General features: G+C 44.5%; 1 non-coding gene across 1 annotated transcript; it reads left to right on the top strand.

Annotated features, from left to right (window-relative positions):
- The first annotated feature begins 778 nt into the window (after positions 1 to 778).
- On the top strand, positions 779 to 850 carry TRNAE-UUC (transfer RNA glutamic acid (anticodon UUC)). Its single transcript has one exon. It is a non-coding gene; the product is annotated as a tRNA-Glu (tRNA).
- The last annotated feature ends 15,713 nt before the right edge of the window (positions 851 to 16,563 follow it).

Raw genomic sequence — 16,563 nt, forward strand, 5'->3', positions numbered from 1 at the left:
TTTTGCTAACTTCAGTGTAAACCCAATGTAATTTGGGGGTTTTCATTCTGTTCCGAGGACATTACTGTCAACACATCAGTACTACATTGTTTTACTTCTTGAACTTTAACATAATCCCTGTAGGGCAGATTTGCCATTGGTTGAGGGGTCGTTTATTGGCCTGTTGACCTTGAGTTGTCAGGGAAAAGACTAAGGGAGGAACTCAAAAGGAACCCCCGTGACTCCAGGAAAAATGGATATCTGCCCCCAGCCCTCACCAAAGGTTTCCTTTCATCACAAGATCCTATCTACAAGGTGCCCGTTAGTGAGATTCTGAAGCCAAAGTAAGGAAAAAAATAAGTCAATTTTGCTGGGGCCACAAATTCTTCAAGGAGGAGGTGCGAGCCCATGGAGCACGCCCTTCGCTGCTGGTCGTGGGCGGGCACTGGGGTGGGCATGCGCCGCCCACTGCGGGCTCCGGGCTTTGCAAATGGGGTTGATGAAGACAGCAAATCTTCAGCACAACGTCCTTAACTCGCTGCCCTGATCTTCTGCCCTGACTCCAGCTCTGGGGGAGACCACCAGGAAAGGGGGTTCTGCCTGCCGGGGGGGAGGTGCCTTGTCCCACCAGGGCTAAGTGGGAGAGGGGTCTGTGCAGCGAGTGTGGCAGGACTGCAGTCACACTGGATTCCCCAGGGACAGCAGGAGCTCAGCGCTGCGCAGTGGTAGTTGGGAGGTGCTGGTGGGGAAGCTGCTGCATGTCATGTATGCAGATATGGTGGCGCCCTCTCTCAGCAGTTCCCATATGGTCTAGCGGTTAGGATTCCTGGTTTTCACCCAGGCGGCCCGGGTTCGACTCCCGGTATGGGAACGAAAGTGGCTTTTTTTTTTTTTTTTTTTGCGGTGTGTACCTTTTTCTTTCTAGTTAAAAACATTCGCCAGAAGAGCTTTGACTTTTCGCCACTAGAATGCTCCAAGACAGATTGGGTATTTCCTCTTCATATGAACTTGGAGAAACACCCAGGGAGATCCGGGCCCCATCGCTGTGTGTTTTGATGGCAGTGACCATTTTCATCACAGCATTAGCTAGTTGTTTTGACCATCGATAGCTTACTGAGTATATTAGATGCCATGTGCGTCACAGGTGTGAATATTGAAATTAGTGAAATGCCCGATAACATGGAAAAACTTCAAAATGTGTTGCTGTGGAACCCCCAGCAGAAGACAGGTCCCCACGGGCCCCCATCGTGCTCCAGTGCACTGGCTCAGGTTGGCAGGGGCCACCTCGGGTCCATGAGCAGCCTCTGCAAGGCGGGGAGAGGAAGTCCTAGGCAGTCTGCTGGGAGCATAGCACTCTGAAAAAATTTACTTTTCTCTCTTGCTGCTGCTTTGTTTGGTCCAGTAGTCAGGGTTCCTGTTTTCTCACTCGGACAGTCCAGGCTTGACTCCACTCCCTCAGCAGAAAACCAACTTCAAACTTCAATGATGCCTTCCTGCCAACAAACACACACATCCCTTTTAAAGGAGAACCCAGCTGGGTGAGTGGGCACCTTCAGTCCCAGCTGCTAAGGAGGCTGAGGCTGGAGGTTTGCCTGAGCCCAGGAGGTTGAGGCTGCAGTGAGCCGAGGTCGCGCCAGTACCCTCCTGCATGGGCCACAGAGTCAGACCTCCTACCTAAAAAGGACACTGTTTTCGGCTTGCTAGCTCAATTAATTCAGGGAGGTTATATGTAGGGCTGAGGTCATGTCTTCAGGAATTACTGCCACACTCATTCATTCATTCCTGCCTTTATTTTTTACAATTATTTTTATAATTATCGCTAGTAAGCATACCAATGAAAATTATTGTTCTGGCACATAAAGAGCTTCAAAATCATCACTTCCATTCTTACAAGAAAAAAGCCGAACGAACTGAAAAATCAACAACTCTCAGATGCCTCAGAAAATGGAGGTCACGTGGCAAACCACTCCCCTGAAAATTAGAAGGAAAGGCAAATACAAACCACAGCTTCCAGGCGCAGAAGCTGCCGCTGCAGCCAGCAACTTGTAGGGAAGCTTAAAGGGTGGCTGACTAACTGCCGGAGCCTGGGCATGTAAGCAGGAGAGAGGAAAATGCTGGGGACCTAGCCTTGAGGGGCCCCCACACTCTCGTGGGTTTTATGTCCAGGAATTCTATTAGGTTCTTGGGTGAAAATCAGAGAAAAATCTGCTGGAGCTTCTGGCAAGGGGAGGGAAGTGTAACCACTTTGAAATGCACACAGAATGTCCTGTTCTCCTTAACAAAGGCTTAAAGTCAGAGCAACTACCAGAGCCCACCCAACCCAAGGCAAGGAAAACATCCACCTCTAGTCCTCTCTAGTCTTCCAATCTCAAATAAACAAAGCTGAGAAGCACTTGTGAGGGGCACAGCCTAGGGACCACTGGTTCACAACAAGACTGGGCCCTGATGATGGGTCTATAGACCACTCCCCACTGTCCCCACATCTCACTGCCACATCACTTAGGGCTCCGATATGTTAACAGGGGATTACAGGTGAAAGAACTGCAAGGCCTAGAATTTATGTAAGACTCTAGGGAAACCCAAAGGCAACAGGGGATGCAAAAACAAGGACGCTAGAGGAAATTTTAGCCTCTGACATTTACAACTACAGCACACAAGAAACACAGCCTTGCTCCTTAGATAAAATATAAAACTTCACAGTAAAAGCCTATTTACCTCAGTTCCTCTCACCTCACGCATGTTTGGCTTTCAACAGAAAGTTACAAGATGGGAAATAGAACATTTCTGCAGCAGAATGCCTCCATCAGTCAGTTGCCTGCCTGTGGAATTTTGGAAGCCCCATGGCCTTCCTTTATTCCATTCCATCTCGGTCCCTTAGAGTCAAGGCTGCCATGTTTCTACTGCTATCAGAGTCTCAAAACCTTTGTCTCCTGCATAATTCATGGGATTTCAGCCAACAGACAAACGGGCCTTCCACAGATCTTTCCTTGGTAACGTCATTTCTATTTCTGGCTTCTGCTGAGATGGTGGAGTGGTTCCGTGAGTCACATGTCCAATCTCTTTAGCAAAATGTTGTCCAGCCACGCCCTTGGTTCTTTTTTTTTTTTTTTTTTTTTTTGAGATGGAGTCTCGCTCTGTCGCCCAGGCTGGAGTACAGTGGTGGGATCTCAGCTCACTGCAAGCTCCGCCTCCCGGGTTCCCGCCATTCTCCTGCCTCAGCCTCCTGAGTAGCTGGCACTACAGGCACCCACCACCTTACCCGGCTAATTTTTTGTATTTTTTAGTAGAGACGGGGTTTCACCGTGTTAGCCAGGATGGTCTCGATCTCCTGACCTCATGATCCGCCCGTCTTGGCCTCCCAAAGTGCTGGGATTACAGGCTTGAGCCACCACGCCTGGCCCAGAGTACACTTTCTAACGGTGAGTTTCCTAATTTTTGTAGTCTTTGTAATCTGGACATCCTGGGAGCCCCTAAATCATTAAGTGCCAGCTCCTTTCTGCTTGACTGTTCTTTCCTCAATGTACCTTTTTCCTCTCACAGTTCCTATTAGCAACAAGCAGGTGTGCCTTCGACACTACCCTTAGAAATTTCCTCAACTAAATAGCCAAGTTTTTCATATCCAAGCTTATTATTTATCATGTCTACTTTCCATATAACAACAGAACATAATTTAGTCAAGTTCTCTACCACTTGATAACAAAGACCTCTTTTACTCAAATGTCAAAGAACATGTTCCTCATTTCTTTCTAAGACCTCACCAGAAGCACCTTCAACATTATGTTTCTACCAACATTCTGTCATGACAATATATGTATTCTCTAAGAGCATCAGTCCCCAACCTTTTTGGCACCAGGGACAGGGGCTGGGGGGTTGGGGGAAGACAGGCTGATTTCAGGATGAAACTGTTCCACCTTAGAGCATCAGGCATTAGTTAGATTCTCATAAGGACTGCACAGCTTCAATCCCTGGCATGCACACTTCCCAACAGGGTTCGTGCTCCTATGAGAATCTAATGCCTTGCTGACTGGACAGGAGGCAGAGCTCAGGCAGCAATGCTAGATCGCTGGCTGCTCACCTCCTGCTATGTGGCCTGGTTCCTAACAGGCCAGGGACCTGCACCAGTCCTTGGCCTGGGGGTTAGGGACCCCTGCTAAGAGAATAGAAGCTTCTCTACAGGTCTTCTCACTTCCTTCTGAGCTTTCATTGGAATTACTGTTCACATCTCAACCAACTGTTTCCTCAATGGATTCTAAGCTTTTTCTATCACGTGCCTCACACTTCTTCCAGCCTCTCCCTGATTCCAAAGCTCCTTCCACATTTTAAGTCTTAGTTACAGAAACATCCTACTTCCTGGCACTAATGTCTGTATTAGTTTCCTAGGCTGCCACAGTCATTTAACACAAACTTCGTAATTTATCCTCTCACAGTTCTGAAAGTCAGAAGTCTGGAATCCAGGTGCTGGCAGACCCATGTGTCTTCTGAAGGCTCTAGGGAAGACCCCTTCTTTGCTTGTCCTAGCTTCTGGGTGGTTCTGAAAGTCCTTGGCGTTCCTTGAGTTGTAGCTACAGCGCTCTGATCTCTGGCCCCATCCTTCACGTGGCCTTCTTCTCCATATGTATCCATGTGTCCTCCCCTCCTCCTGCAAGAACAGGGGTCACTAGATATAGAACCTACTCTAAGCTGGGCGCAGTGGCTCATGCCTGTAATCTCAGCAATTTGGGAGGCTGAGGCAGGCGGATCACCTGAGGTCGAGAGTTGGAGACCAGCCTGACCAATATGGAGAAACCGCATCTCTACTGAAAATAGAAAAGTAGCTGGGCATGGTGGTGCATGCCTGTAATCCCAGCTACTCGGGAGGCTGAGGCGGAAGAATCACTTGAACCCGGGAGGCGGAGGTTGCTATGAGCCGAGATAGCGCCATTGCCCTCCAGCCTGGGCAACAAGAGCGAAACAACAACAACAACAACAAAAAAAACAGAAACAAGAACCTACTGTAATGCAGTACAAATCATCTTAATTACATCTGCAAGATTCTATTCCCAAATAAAATCATATTCTGAGGTTGTGGGTAGACACGATTTTTTTTTTCTTTTTGATGGGGAAACACTGTTCAACTCAAGACAGAGCACTTGGAGGGACAAACTGCAAAACCAGTGGATTCCTATAACAAAGTTTTAAAAATGCTGCCTTGACTCACTTTTGAGGCCCTGGCTAGAGGCCAGTTTCCCTTCTTGAGCACCCAGTTAAGTTCGTACTTGCAACCACTGGACCCTCTCAGTCTGAGTTCTGCACACCTGCCCTAATCACTCCCTCCCTACCCCATAACACGTGCTCTCTCGGAAACTGTGAGTAAAATGTTTCAGGGTCCGTCATATCCTATCTTTTCAGTATCAGTCATTTCCTAATCTGAATAATGTTACCTAAATAATAATAAAACCTATCGAAGCAGCGGGCCCAGCAAGCAGAGTGGTTTGGTGGGCTACGGTGCCAGCCACTAGGCCGCCCTTGCTTACAGACTGGCCCCACCCCGTGGCAGCACCAGCCCGGGACGCAGCTGTTTTTTTTTTTGCTGTCTACAGGGTGTCTGGGGAATCTCATTCCCAAATTGTGAAACTTTGAGTCATCCCGAGTTTCTCCTAAACCAAGGTATCAAGCGCTCCGGGCAGCTCAAATTGGCTACTTCTGGTTGTCAAAAGACTCCACAGAGGCGGACAAGCAGTGAGGGGTGTGGCTCTCCTCCCGGTGCCATGGAGCCGGCTGAGTGGCTCATCAGGGGAGCAGACACACGGCTGGCAACACGATGACTCTCTACGGCCCATTCCACCGTACAGTACAGCAGGAGGCCGCGCTGCCAGCACGGCCCGGGGCCTGGTCGCTCACGGGGTTGGGGCGCCTGCAACCTCTTCCCGGATCCAGGGCATCCCTGGAGTCCTTGATAGTATTTGTGGACTGCTATGGTGTTGTCTGCCTTGATGCTGTCGCCGTGTGTCCCTCCAACCCCGTGCAGGACAAGGGCTCACACCCGCGGAGGCCACTGGCACGGTGCTCCCTAAAAAATGAAGGCCGGGCCCGGCGGCTCAGGCCTGTAATCCCAGCACTTTGGGAGGCCGAGGCGGGTGGATCACGAGGTCAGGAGGTTGAGATCATCCTGGCTAAGACGGTGAAACCCTGTCTCTACTAAAAATTCAAAAAACTAGCCTGGTGTGGTGGCGGTGCCTGTGGTCCCGCTACTTCGGAGGCTGAGGCAGGAGAATGGCATGAACCCGGGAGGTTGTGCTTGCAGTGAGCTGAGATCGAGCCACGGCACTCCAGCCTGGGCGACAGAGTGAGGCTCCATCTCAAAAACAAAAACAAAAACAAAATAAAATAAAAAATAAATGAAACGGGAGGGAACACTTCTTCCTGCCCTGCCCGAGACCCCCAACAAGGAGGTTATGCGGTTGATTCAGGAATGGGAAGCCCTGAACGCTGGCCTCGCAGAGCAGTGACGGTTAGGTTAGGCTGGTGAAAGTAGAAATGAAGAAATGTGGGTGAGTTCAAGAGAGACTGATGTAGTGGAATTAGTGTGTCTTTGCAATGTTTGGATGTGAGGGGTCAAAGAGCAATTAAAGCTGTTTTCCAGATTTCTGCCGCATGCAACTGTTTGTGTCTTTCACTGCAGAAACTGGAGACTAAACTGGGCTGGAAGTGGGTAGTTTTTTTGTTTTTTTGGAGATAGAGTCTTGCTATGCTTTCTACCCTGGACTTGAATTCCTAGGCTGAAAGGATCCCATCCTCTCACCTCAGCCTCCTGAATAGCTGGGACCACAGGTGTGTGCCCCTGCACCCAGCTTCATGAGTTTAGTTTTACACATGTTGAATTTTAGCCGTCTTGGTTAAAGATTTCAAGGTAGAAATGGTTACGTGGGTCTGTAGCTCAGTGCAGAGGTTGGCTATATGTTCCATCTGGATGCTGAAGTCACTTACCCTTTCAGGGAGGTCTTGGAATGAAGAGGAATTACTGAGCTAAGTGCCAGAGTCCCCAGTGAATGAAGAATGTCATGAGGGTATTTTTAAGATGGCACAACAAAGGGGATTGGATAGAACTTTGGTTGGTTTGGTCTCTTCACAGGAAGACTTTTCTACAAGAGAATGGGTTAGTAACGGTCTGGAAATAGTGACGGGTACAAAGAGCTGACTGCTTCACCCTCAAGTGAAGAAATAACACTTGAGAGTCCTTAGGAAAGGTAGTCTTGGCAGGAGAGAGCCAGATTTTAATTTGAGGAGGTCAAAGGAATGCTTTAGACTAGTTAAGGATATGGAAGTTTGTATAATGGAAAGGTTTAGAGACTTTCAGAAGAGGAGGTCTCTGCCTTTCCAGAATGCGTATTCTATTTTCCTTACTATTTATGTTATGATGCACAAATTATTTACACTACAAAACCAAGCTTTTATAAATTATATATAGATTTCACATTTTTAAGGATAAATTTTTTATTGCTTTCCCCATTGAGTTTGGTTTTTTTTTTCCCTACATTTCTTTTTCTTTCTTTCCCCTCCCTCCTTTCTTTTCTTTCTTTTCCTTCCCTCCCTCCCTCCCTCCCTTCCTTTTTTGAGACAAGGTCTGCCCTCCATCACTTGGACTGGAGTGCAGTGGCACAATCTCAGCTTACTGCAACCTCTGCCTTCCCGGTTTGAGTGATCCTCCTGCCGCAGCCTCCTGAGTAGCTGGGACTACAGGAGTGTGATACCATGCCTGGCTAATTTGTTTTTGTATTTTTTGTAGAGATAGGGTTTTGCCATGTTGCCCAGGCTGTTCTCCTACTCCTGAGGGTCAAGCGATCCACCTGCCTTAGCCTCCCAAAATACCGGGATTACAAGCATGAGTCACTGCGCCCAGCCCACATTTTCTGCTTTTTATGTATCTGCTTTTCTATTTCAGGACTCATATGAATGAGCAAAACATATATTGAACACTCATGCAAAAGAGTGTAAGAATCTAGTAGAGGCTTTATTGGCCTCTGAGACTCTGGATGCCAAAGAGATTCACGTTGTTCTTGAAGGGAAGAAATAAACTGGAAGTGAGATGATAACTCTCTTCTTGATAGGGATGCATTGCTAGTTTCATTGAAGAATGGAAGCATTCGTTTTTCAGCAGTGCTTTCCCATCCATTCTTGAATTAAGGGTGTGAGATACTTTGTCAGTCTATTGCCATGATGACACCTATTGCAAATTAGCAACCTTGTAGCACGCATATTTAAAAAAAGAGCAACCAGGATTTAGAACAGCTTATTTGAGAAATGTCAGTCATAAAGTTGAAAGTAATGATTCTATGGTTGGTGACTCTACAAGATGCGAATAAAAATTGTTCCCTTAGCTCTTGGGAAGCATTTTTAATTTGTAAGCTAAAATTGTTGAAGGATATCCATTATCTCTTGATAGTACCATCTATCTTTTATACTAAAATATTTGGTTGTTGGTAAATCATAATTTTATGTACATCAGTGGAAACAATAGATGCAGTAATTATGCTTCAGATTAACTGCATATACAATGTTTAAATCTAAAAGTAGAGAGTTGTAATTCAGTTACAATCAGAATTTAAATGGTTATAACCTTTTAAAATGGACAATAAAGAGGCAGACCATAAGAAGTAATGTAAAAGATGTGGAGAAACTATAACCCTCATACATTGCTTGTTAGAATACAAAACTCCACAGTCACTTTGAAAACCACATCCATTTAGTTATGAGCATATTTCTTAATTTTAATGTGTCATGATTTAATAAAGTATGTTTGAATACAGACTTGATCTTTGGATTGAAAAAACAATACTGCGCAGTGGACATGAAGATTTGAAGAGTTAGTACCTTCGAAACAAATATTTCTATGCAAATACCTTTCTGTCCCCACTCTGCTATGCATGAATCCTTATTTTAGTCAGGAATATAATCTTTCCTCCCCTTTCACAACAGAAAATTAAACTATATATAAAAGTGATTTTTTCTGAACTATTTCCATCTTCTATCAGCATGACAATATAATGGGTGGCTAATCTGTTATGAATGTGAGAATGCATTTCATTGAAAAAAATTACTAACTTGCCAAACAGGGAGGGTGTGAGGACACTTACTTCTTAAATTCCACTTCTGACAGCTTAACGTGAATGTTCTGCGTTTCTGGAAGCAGGTGCTTGACTCATCCAGGAAATCAAGCCTGAGAGAAAGGCTGGTGAGCTGCTTAGTCTGAGAAAGGGAGAATTGTTATTGTGTTCAGCCTGGCCTGCACTCTCCGAATTTGTTTTGGCAAAGAACGCTTGAGTGTTTAGAGAGGCCCAGATGTTGGTCAAGGGCACAACACAGTGAGCCATTGTGGGGAGGCAGCATCCATTTTAGATCCCATGTGAAAGGGTCTGTTAAACGTGTGAAGAGGCCTCAGAAGACTATAATTCAAAGTGAATCTCTGGATTCCTTAGGAGCTATGAGAAAATAAAGGCCGGGAAGGAGTGCGTTCATTCAGGTTAAAGCAATTACAGGTGAGGACAGCTATGGGCAGAGAAGTACTCCTGAGGGAGTTAGTTTTAAAATAAACGCTGTGTCTGGAATTGGTGGGTTCTTGGTCTCGCTAATTTCAAGAATGAAGCCCTGTACCTTTGCAGTGAGTATTACAGTTCTTAAAGATCGTGTGTCCAGAGTTTGTGCGTTCAGATGTTCTGATGTGTCTGGACTTTCCTCTTTCCAATGGGTTCGTGGTCTCACTGGCCTCAGAAGTGAAGCTGCAGACGTTCACGGTTAGTGTTACAGTTCATAAAGGCGGCGCTGACCCAAAGGGCTAGCAGCAGCAAGATTTACCGCAATGAGAAAGAACAAAACCTTGGGAGCACAAAAGCTGACAGAACAGGTTGCGGCAGTTGGCGCTGGTGGGCTGCTTTTATTCCCTTATCTGGCCCCACCCACACCCTGCTAATTGGTTCATTTTACAGAGAGCTGATTGGTCCATGTTACAGAGAGCCGATTGGTCTGTTTTACAGAGAGCTGATTGGTCCGTTTTGACAGCGTGTTGATTGGTGCGTTTACAATCCTTCAGCTAGACACAAAAATTCTCCAAGTCCCCACCCCCCCTTTGGTAGACACAAAGCGCTGATTGGTGGGTTTACAAACCTCTAACTAGACACAGAATGCTGATTGGTGCGTTTACAATCCTTTAGCTAGACAGAAAAATCCCCACCCGATGTTTAGCTAGCCAGGAAAGAGCAAGGTCTTAGCTAGCGCGCTGATTGATTGGTGCCTTTACAAACCTTTAGCTAGACTGGAAAGTTCTCCAAGTCTCCACCGGACCCAGAAGCCCAGCTGGCTTCATCTCTCTACCGCACTGGCGGCGCGACTGTGCAGGCACCTAGGCCAGACACTCAGGCAGCCCCGAGGGAGCTTGTCCCCCGATCAAGCCCAGCAGGCGCCGGCTGGCCTCACCGAGTGCGGCCTGCGAGCGCGCGCCCACCGGGAACCGGCACCAGCCCGGGAGCGCCCCGGGCAGCCCCGGCTCCCAGCCGCGCCTCTCCCTCCTCACCTCCCCGCTAGCAGAGGGAGCGGGGCCAGCCCCAGAGAGGGGCCCCCACAGCGCAGCGGCGGCGAAGGGCTCCCAGAGCGCGGCCAGAACGCACGCGGAGACTGAGGCGGCGCCCAGAGCGAGCAGGGGCTGCTAGCAGGTTGTCACCTTTCAATGGCATATAAAGATTGCTGGTAATTATCTTACAACTGTGTCAGTCAGATAAGAACTCAACCACCCTTTGCAGATTTGTCTCTTGCAGGATCAGAAACCATAATTTGGTAGCTGAGGGAGGGTGGATGGAATTAGGGAAGAAGTAAAGAACTGTGCCTGCCTCTTATCTTTATTGCATTTGGCCAGACTGCAACAGGCCCTAGCTGATAAACTCTTGACTTTGGGGCTTTTTTTTTTTTTTTGCTCTGTGGCCCAGGCTGGAGTGCAGTGGCGCGATCTCAGCTCACTGCAAGCTCCGCCTCCCGGGTTCGCGCCATTCTCCTGCCTCAGCCTCCCGAGTAGCTGGGATTGCAGGCGCCGCCACCGCGCCCGGCTAATTTTTTGTATTTTTAGTAGCAACGGGATTTCACCGTGTTAGCCAGGATGCTCTCGATCTCGTGACCTCATGATCCGCCTGCTTCGGCCTCCCAAAGTGCTGGGATTACAGGCTTGAGCCACCTTGCCCGGCCGACTTTGGGGCATTTTTATCATTACATGGGGAGGGACATTCTGTTTCAGTGCTTTGTCAATTGAAGCAGCATTGGGTTTTGTATATTCCTTGAGAATCATGTTTTCAGCCTGGGCGAAGAACAGGTACATATATAATTGATAGGTGATAGTGGGAGATGATGTTGCCTTCTGATTCCCCTTGCATTCTGTTGAAAGCTTTGCTATATGATTATGTTAAAACTCAGGAATGACCTTGTGAGACCCTCATTTTTTGCTCTTCCTCTCATGTTGGTTAACTCAGGTTAGAGCCTTGTTTTTGTTTAGCGTCTCTCTGTATTTCTCTCCTCTGTATGCTGTTGCACCTTAGTGCAAGCGAAATACTATCCCTCTAGCTTTTTTCTGTTCAGGATGTATTTCCAGCTGCTTTCTCTGTTTCTTCACAGTGTTTGATTTGTACTTTTGTAATAAACTGTTCTATAATTTATTGTGTCTATTTCTGCCTTCCCCACCTACCGAGTTCCAGGAAGTTTCTTTTGAACACCTTTGCATCTCTAAAGCTAAATGGAGTGCTTTATAGGTAGGTACCTAATACATTTTAATAGGCATTCAATAGATGAAATTTCCTCATTCTGTCAGCATCACGCAGAGCATTAGAACAGATGGATCAGACTCGCTGAGGAGGGTTAAAAAATGCTGCAGAGAATAGGAGTATTAAGTACCTTTTTCACCTGTGAAAATATCCTGGAGAGTATTGTAGTAAAAAGACTGATGGGCCAGGCGTGGTGGCTTACACCTGTAACCCCAGCACTCTGGGATGCCGAGGCGGACGATCACTTGAGGGCGGGGGTTCAAGACCAGCCTGGCTAACATGCTGAAGCCCTGTCTCCACTAAAAGGGCGTCTCCTGGGCAGGGGGGCGTGCACCTGTAATCCCAGCAACTTGGGAGGCTGAGAAAGGAGAATCGCTTGAACATGGGAGGAGGAGGTTGCAGCGAGCTGTGTTCGTGCCATTGCACTTTGCACTCCAGCCCGGGGGACAGAGTGGGACTCCATCTCAAAAAGACTGGTGGAATGCCTTCCTGTAGGGGAAAGTCTGATTTCTTTTTAAGAAGGGAAAAAAATATAAGGCAAGATTGTGACCCAGGATAACAGTACCTGTCACATAGAAGGATCTGTCAAATGAGTTGACAGTTAATTTAAGATCCCTAGCATGTTAAATTCTAAGGTATTCTGGATTGATTTCATAGAGATGCATTTTATCCTTGCTCAACCAGTTACTGTTATTTAGGTTCGAAATCATATATATTGCATACATTTATTATTAATGAAAGTGATTTAGAATTCAACCTTATGGGACACAGAGTTAAACGAGTCTTTTATATATGTATTTCTTTCTTTCTTTCTTCTTTTTTTTTTTTAAGAGGTGGAGTCTCGCTCTGTCACCCAGACAAGTGCAGTGGTGCGATCTCGACTCACTGCAACCTCCGCTCCCATGTTTAAGCGATTCTCCTGCCTCAGCTTCCTGAGTAGCTGGGATTACAGGTGTGCACCACCACAGCCAGCTAATTTTGTATTTTTAGTAGAGACGGGGTTTCACCATGTTGGTCAGGCTGGTCTTGAACTCCTGACCTCATGATCCGCCCACCTCAGCCTCCCAAAGTGCTGGGATTACAGGTGTGAACCACCGCACTCGGGCCTATATGCGTATTTCTTAATGCTGAAAGGCTTCAGACTCAACTGTAAGACTAGAAGAGGATGTTGATGGACTTACAGTAAGTGAAGCAGAAGCAACAGCAGTTAAACTCATCTTGTTTAAAGACTTCTAGTTATTAATCACATCCATGTCAATTTTTTTCACACCAAATTTGCACAGTGGAAACCCACAAGTTCCATAAATTATGTGATAGAGACCATGTCATTAAAGTGGATGACTATGTTCTTGCTTTCCTTTAGGAAGAAAGTAATATTTCTGGGTTTTGTTTACTGAACACCTAAATGGAATTTTTAAGTTGAATTGATACGCCATTAGCAATCAGATGCACACTTTTTGGAGTTAAAAATAATGAAATGGAGTATTTCATGTTATAAAGAAATGAAAAAATTAATCTTTAATATTTTCCACATCTTATGTTCTCTCTATATATGTATATATGTGTGTAATATACACATATATATTCCGATATTATCTCTCTTTAGATATATATTGTCCAGTGAATCTACCAAATGATCAAATTAAAAGGAGATGGTTTTATGTTTGAGTAGATGGGTGTCTACTGAGTAGGGTCTATATTTAAATAAAAATGGTTATAATGCAAAAAACCGTGGATTATATGGACTCTGAGGGAGTTGGATATATAGTGAGAACATCTCTGTAGTTGCCCTTCATTACTGAAGAATTACGTATAAGTGAACAATTTTACTTAAATGTGCTTGTCTTTTATGCTTCCTGCAGAAATGAGTTAGACTGTAATCTCACATTTTGCTACTACTGTCCTGGAGCATGTTGACAACCTGTTGTTCTTAAACCAGAGATGCTTGTTACTTCTGTGTAACTCTCTTAGAAATCATAAACCAGTTGATGAAAGAGGCAGGAGTGGGATAAAATGGTAGAAGAAGAGAGACAAATTAGAGAGGAAATTTGAGAAACTGGCAGTTAAAAGGATTTACAAGTAGGAAAAAAAGGAATCTTTATATTATTTTGAAAAAACCTCACAGTTATCAAAAAACAATCAACCTTAGCCAAAAATATGAAGTGACTGAATGGTTATAATAATTTGTGAATCAGGTTATACATTCTAAGTTTTTGATGTGTGCATTTAGCACTGTAAACTTTCCTCTTAATACTGCTTTGCTGTGTACCAGAGGTCCTAGTATGTTGCACCTTTGTTTCATTAGTTTCAATAAATTTCTTGATTTGTGCCTTTATTTCATTGTTTACTCAGAAGTCATTCAGGGACAGGTTTAATTTTCATGAAATCGTATGATTTTGAATGATCTTCTTGATATTGATTTCTATTTTTATTGTACTGTGATCTGAGAGCATGGTTGGCATGACTTTTGTTTTTTTTGAATTTGCTAAGAATTATTTTATGGCTGATTGTGTGGTCATTTTTAGAGTATGTGCCATGTGCAGATGGAAATAACATATTCTGTTGCTTTTGGGTGTTCTGCAGGTGTCTGTTAGGTCCATTTGGTCACGTGTCAAGTCCAGTTCCCAAATATCTTTGTCAGTTTTCTGCCTCAGTGATGTGTCTAATACTGTCAGAGTGATGTTGAAGTCTCCCACTATTATTGTATGGTTATCTAAGTCTCTTCATAGGCCTCTAGGAACTTGTTTTATAAATCTGGCTTCTCCTGTGTCAGGTACACACATATTTAGGGTAGGTACGTCTTGTGAAATTGAATTAACAATTTACCATTATGTAGTATCCTTCTTTGTCTTTTTTTTATTGTTGTTGGGTCTAAGTCTCTTTAGTCTGAAATTAGATTAGCAACTCCTGCTTTTTTGTTTTCCATTGGCTTGGTATATTTTTCTCCATCCCTTTACTTTGAGCCTATGGTGTCACTGCATGTGAGATGGGTCTCTTGAAGACAGCATACAGTTTGGGGACACAATTAAACCAGTGTTAACAGGAAAGTTTATAGTACTAAATGCTCGCATCAAGTGTTAGATCTCAAATTAATCACCTAACATCACACCTTGAAGGAACTAGAAAAACAAAAGAAAACCAACCCCAAATCTAGCAGAAGACACGAAAAAAATGAAAATCAGAGCTGAACTGTATGAAATCGAGATGTGAAAAGATCAATTAAACTATACAAAAAATCAATGTAATTAAAAGGAGTTGCTTATTTGAAACGATGAGTAAGATCACTAGCTAAACTAATTAAGAAAAATGAGAGAATATCCAAATAAACACAGTAAGAAATGACAATGGGGACATTACCACCAACCCTAAAGAAACACAGAAATCCATCAGAGACTATTGTGAATACCTCTTCGCACACAAAGTAGAAAACCTAGAATAAACGGGTAAATTCCTAGAAATATACAACTCCCCAAGACTGTACCAGGAGGCAACTCAAACCCTAAACATGCTGATAATGAATTCTTAAATGGGATCAACAACAAAAAGCCTACCAAAAGCCCAGGACCAGATTGATTCACAATTGAATTCTACCAAACATATAAGGAAGAGCTGGTACCATTCCTACTGAAGCTATTCCAAAAATTGAGGAGAAGGGGCTCCTCCCTAACTCACTCTATGAGACCAGTGTCATCTTGATGCCCAAACCTGTCAGAGACACAATAAAAATGTTCAGGCCAATATCCTTGATAAACATAGATGCAAACATCCTCAACAAAATACTAGCAAACTGAATCCAGCAACACATCAGAAAGCTCATTCACCACGGTAAAGTAGGCTTTATCCCTGGAATACATGTTTGGTTCAGTATATGCAAATCAATACATGTGATTCATCCACCTAAACAGAACAAAAAATAAAAACCACATGATCATCGCAATACAGGTAGAAAAGGATTTTGATAAAATTCAGCATCCCTTCATGTTGAAAACTCTCAACAAACTGGCATTAAAGGAACATACCTCAAAATAATAACAGCAATCTTTAACAAACCCACAGTCAACATCATGCTGAACAGGCAAAAGCTGGAAGCATTCCCTTTGAGAACTGGAGCAAGACAGGGATGCCCACTCTCACCACTCCTATTCAATATACTACTGGAAGTCCTAGCCAGAGCAATCAGGCAAGAAAAAGGAACAAAATGCATCCAAATAAGAAGAGGGGAAGTCAAATTTATCTCTGTTTGCAGATGATATGATTTTATGCCTAGAAAACTCCATAGTATTTCCCCAAAAGCTCCTAGGTATGACAAACAATTTCAGCAGAGTTTTTGGATATAAAATCAATGCTCATCATCACTCGCAATCAGAGAAATGCAAATCAAAACCACAATGAGATACCATCTCACACCAGTTAGAATGGCAATCATTAAAAAATCAGGAAACAACAGGTGCTGAAGAGGATGTGGAGAAACAGGAACACTTTTACACTGTTGGTGGGACTGTAAACTAGTTCAACCATTGTGGAAAACAGTGTGGCGATTCCTCAAGGATCTAGAACTAGAAATACGATTTGACCCAGCCATCCCATTACTGGGGATATACCCAAAGGATTATAAGTCATGCTGCTATAAAGACACATGCACACATATGTTTACTGTGGCACTATTCACAATAGCAAAGACTTGGAATCAACCCAAATGTCCATCAGTGACAGACTGGATTAAGAAAATGTGGCACATACACACCATGGAATACTATGCAGTCATAAAAAAGGATGAGTTTGTGTCCTTTGTAGGGACATGGATGCA

The sequence above is a fragment of the Chlorocebus sabaeus genome, chromosome 10 (genome assembly GCF_047675955.1).
Source record: "Chlorocebus sabaeus isolate Y175 chromosome 10, mChlSab1.0.hap1, whole genome shotgun sequence".
Taxonomy (NCBI): Eukaryota; Metazoa; Chordata; class Mammalia; order Primates; family Cercopithecidae; genus Chlorocebus; species Chlorocebus sabaeus.